Raw genomic sequence first — 4,801 nt, 5'->3', positions numbered from 1 at the left:
CCCTGATGGAGATAGGATTGCGGGAGACCCCCGCCCTGGGTGGATCTGCAGCCTTACCTGGTGACCCCCCGGCAGGATGAGCCCCCAGCCCCACAGCCCGGCCCCACGTGCCCCACGCTGCGAGGACACGCGGCCCCCCAATGGCCCAGCCCGCCTGGGTGGGCAGCGGATTAACAGCGAGAGATGCCGGCACAGCCCCGGCCCCTCGCCCAGGGGTGTTCAGACTCCCCGGGGGATGGTCCATCACCAGAGCAGTGGCCAGGGCAATTTAATTCTCTTTACTAAAAAATTACTGCCCAAATCCGCACTCCCCACCACGAGCACAGAGGAGTTTAGGGGGAGACATCACCTCTCCCTAGGTTAGAGACCTGCTCCAGCCCCTCCCGCCGTGCCCCGTTAATCCCCCTGAGCTCATTGCAACAGCCGAGTCCTGCAGGAGCCGGTGCTGACCCGCCAGGTTTCCAGCCAGCCCTAAAGGATGCTTAGGGAATTCCTTGGAAGGCCCCCCAGCTGCGGAGACCCCGAGAGACTCCCCGGGGTGACACGCAGGGCTCAGCTCCGGCTGCCCAACACCTGCCCCGGGACAGCTCAGGCAGCCTGATCCCAGCTGCCTACAGGCTTCTCCTTTTAAATGCCCAGTTATTTATCAAAGCAGCTCGGTTTGTGCCAAATTGCCACTTGTTTTGTCTACATTTTTGTCTGGAAAATTAGAGCACAGAGGGTTATTGTTTTTCCAATGACTTAGGCGCCTGCCCATGCACAGAACCATTCTTAAAGATAGCAGGGATCTGATGTGCAAATGAATGGCAGGATACAGCCCCCTGGGAATATTTGTTCCCATTAAGCTCTGTAAATTTTTTGGAAATCATGTAAGCATTTAAAGGAAATATTTACCAGTTCAACAATAATGGCTCCAAAAGAACAACTGAGATCACTGGCCCATCCCCTCTATTTCCTCAGGGATACGCTGGGGCTGCTGATGGAGCTGGAGCTGTTTCGGGCCGTGCTGCACCCTCTGGGGAAGCTGTTGGGTGCTTGGGGCTCTCAGATGTAAAAGGAGCTTCGGTGGGATCCTCCTTGAGAAGGGAATGAGGGGAATCCTCTCTGGGAAGTGCTGGTGGAGACAGAGATCCGTCCCAACAGCAAGGAAAGGCTTGCTGGCGCTGGTGGAAGTGCAGCTCCATGTTACACAGCATCTCACACGGGTTTGTTCACCCTCTGGACCCATCCTACCTCTGGGGAATGACTTCAGCTCCCTTAACTTCATCAGCACAGGCAACTTCTCCCCAGAGCCTTGGAGGCACAGTAATTATCTCGTTATGCAGAGAGTGTCACCGGGTTTTTTCTGGTGTACGGGGGAGATGAACAGAGCCTGAATTATTGTCTAATAATTGCAAAATGCACGTGGAAGCCAAAGCTTCTCTGGGTGGCCATACTGAAAGCACAGGTTCTCATTTTGCAGCAGAGACACTCACCTCATCCGCGGTGCTCCATCAGGTGTCCTGGGCAGGGATCCTTTCCTTGAGGAGCATCTTGGTTTCTTTCTGTGAGGACAGAAGAAGCCCAGTGTCACACTCCCTTTGTCAGGCAGGCAGAGAGCAGTGACCCAGCCCTTGCCCACGATGGACCTGGTGTTCCCTGGACACTCCCAAAGATCCCCGCAGAGCGGGGTGGAGGATGAGAGCAGGGTGGTGGCCGCAGAGTCCCTGTGGCTCTGGCACTGCGCTCACACCGCTGGTGTGCCAGAGAGGCACAGACACTGTCACACCCGTGGCAGGGCATGAGGAAATCCATCCCCATCCCACACTGGGTGTTTTAGGAGCATCCTATGGCCCTGATCCTCCCTCACCTTGCTGTGATCCCAGTGGGAACCCAGGCAGACCCACGGTGCCTTTGCACCTTTTAGGGCTGAGCAAGTCGGGGGACAAGCAGGGGCTGAGCTGCTGAAGGGATTTGCTGGACAGGATCTATCCCCTCCAGTAGTTTTGCCAGTGCTCAAGGCTGGGATTTTCCAAGAACCCAGGAGAACAGGATGCACCTGGCACACTCTCCCAGGTGTAAATGAGCTCACCTCCCTGATTTGTGGTCCCATCTGCTGTTCCCCAACACTCTATTTTACCGTCACACTGCGTTTTACCATTTACCCTCATTTAAGGACAAACATCCCTCACTGCCCAGGAAACCTTTGCCTGAATCCCTGGGATTCCAAGCGTGAATTTGATGGTGAGGAAGAGGATGGACCCATCCTTCAGCTCCTCACAGGACACCACCACCCAGCACAGGACCAAGCACGCTCCTTCCTGGGACTCCACTGGAGCCTCCTCAGCCATAGGCAGCTCCTCCCAAAGCGCACTGAGCATTTTAAAATTCTGCCAGTATTTTAACTGCAAAATGTTTCCTTTCCAGTTCCATTTATTGGGTCAAATCTTTGCTCAAGCAAGTGCCCGTGTCGGCTGCTAAAGAACTGCATACAGCCCATTAAAAGAGCATTTAATCCTCCGCTCTCAGGGAGGGTTCTGTGTCTTCTGTGCTAATATTCATTATGCTGGGAGGGAAATCCCCCAGGACAAGGCCTGGCAAAGTTCCCTTGGAAGCAGAGGAGTTATGCCAGTTCAGAGTGGGGGAAGATCAGATCTGTTGGCGCTGTTAATGTCACTGTGATGAGCTCCTGACAAAGGCAGCAGGGGATTTTGGCTCCTGCCTGCACGGCCGCCTGAATTCGAAGTCCTCCCTTGCCCGATGTTTTACATTTTTCCCCCACAGCTTTCTCCTCTGCACACCAGAAGTGTACTCCCACGACATCCAATATTAATGCTTGTCTCCAGGCCAGCAGAGAAACGTTTCTGCCCAACCTCCCTCTTAGATTTAACAATGTCAAAACCTCCTTGTCTCCCACTGGTTTTACCACCAGCGTGAGCTGGGAGGGACGGTGAGTGCTGGCCTGGAGCAAGGCTCAGGCTGAGCACCAGGCTGGCTGTGCAGGTGAGATTTTCACCCACCTCCCTATTTCCTAGTGCCTGCCAAGCCAACTGCACCTGCCCAGGCATCCAAAATCCCCCTGAGAGCATCCATGGTGGATTGAGGGCTGGAGCTGAGGGCTGGAAGCACTTCCCTGTTTGATGAGAGAACTTGGAGGGTGTGAGGTATCTGGAGCTGGGGTGGAGGGCATGAAAAGGAAAGATTAACAGAGGAGAATTAATAAATCAGCACTAAAGTCCCACATGAGGAGCCTGCTCTGAAGAGAGCAGCACTTCCAGCCCCCTCACAGAAAACAGGACGTGCCCAGGCACACGAGCGCTCCCCAAACCGGGCCTGGAGGTGCTGGAGTGGCAGATGGATGGGGACACAGGCAGGACAGTGACACACATACAGATGCAAAACTTTTCAGCTCCCCACAAGCCATGGCTGACCCCATACCTGCAGTGCACAATGGGCTCTCACTGGTCTCCGCGGGGGTCTGGCACAGAACTGGAAGCACTTGCTAAAGCAAGAGGGAATTTTTGGTGCTTCTCAACAAAAAAAAAAAAAAAAAAAAAAAAAGGAAAAAAGAAAAAAAGAGGAATGGCTTTTGCTGTTCTAGGACAAATTCTTCCTCTCAGGCTTTTCATGAAGCTGTTTGTAAACTTTACCCTTCAGTTTCAGCTTTGGAGCAGCCCCTGTTCTGCAGAGCTCTGTGAGGAAAATGACCTCCCCCTATTCTACTCTGGCCCATATTGTTCTCAGCTGCGTCAGCTGCACACCAGTTATCTCAGTGGAAATCTAGAGGAGTCCACTGATGGCAGTGGGATAAAACCAGGTCAAACCAAGAAAAGGACTTGACCCATAACTCTCGCTCTGCTGTCACCAGTGGCTCAGGACTCTGCATATTAAAACCGAGACCTGAGCCCCACAAAGTGATTTTTTTTTTGGCCTGAGTAAGGACTTCACAAGCATTAATTGTCCCAGGACCGGTGTGTTGTGACTTCAGGTGCCCATGGGGACAGCCAGCAGTGGAGCTGGAGCTGTGCAAAAGCAAATGCAGGAACAGGGCACCATCCCATAGCCAGCTTTATTTTCCCTTACATGCACACTTGAATTTTTATTTACATGTAGAGGAGGCAGCAATGGCTGCAGTGTAAAAACGGGGAAATGATTCATCCCACCTAGGAATAAACTGAATTTTGTGGCTTTCTGTGAAATTTCCCTGCCAAAACATTTGCAGTGGTCCCCCATCCCACTTTCCCAGTGGGAAATGTGGGTGGGAAGTGTGGTGGGATAGCTGGGAGCTGTGGGACGGCTCAGCCCCTTCCCCATTCCAGGGAACAGCTCAGCAGAGAGCCTTTCACACAAGGAATTTTTTCTCTGATTATCTTCCTCTTCCAGGAGAAAATCTCCAGCTCCAGGAACCTGCCCTAGGTTGTGGGCAGGACGGGGATCCGGGGGCTCACTTTGGGAGAGAGGAAAGAACAGTTCTGATCCCCCCCCTTCTCCTTGCAGAGACACTTTTGTTTCCCTGTCTGGTCTGGGACCTCTTCCCCGGTGTTTCTCCCAGCCCTCCTGCTGCTGCTGGGACTGTGGGGCGGGCTCGTTTACCCCAATTTGTTGCAGTTTGTAAATCTGCCTACCCCGGGCCAGCCCCATCTGCAGCAGCAGAGCCTGGGAAAGGGCTCAGATGAGCCTCCGGACCAGATTCAATTTCGCTTCCTTACCTCCAGGGAAACTTGGGAGAGCTGGTAGTGGAACGGCAGAGAGGGGGGAGTAGCTCCATCGGCAGATCACAGGGAAGAACAGTGAGAATCTGCCGGGGCAGATCCGTGTTTTC

The 4,801-nt window shown here is 53.5% G+C and overlaps 1 protein-coding gene across 1 annotated transcript in view; it reads right to left on the bottom strand.

Annotated features, from left to right (window-relative positions):
• EGFL7 (EGF like domain multiple 7) overlaps positions 1-1,597 on the bottom strand; it is a 12,685-nt gene extending 11,088 nt beyond the window's left edge. Inside the window, exon 1 of the mRNA XM_017745401.1 lies at positions 1,476-1,597. The gene's annotated coding sequence lies outside the window, so the exon portion shown is untranslated. The remainder of the gene's footprint in view (positions 1-1,475) is intronic.
• Between the last annotated feature and the right edge of the window lie 3,204 nt (positions 1,598-4,801).

The sequence above is a fragment of the Corvus brachyrhynchos genome, unplaced genomic scaffold (genome assembly GCF_000691975.1).
Source record: "Corvus brachyrhynchos isolate BGI_N302 unplaced genomic scaffold, ASM69197v1 scaffold59, whole genome shotgun sequence".
Taxonomy (NCBI): Eukaryota; Metazoa; Chordata; class Aves; order Passeriformes; family Corvidae; genus Corvus; species Corvus brachyrhynchos.
Note: the sequence above shows the minus strand (reverse complement) of the source record. Positions and strands in the feature narration are given on the sequence as shown.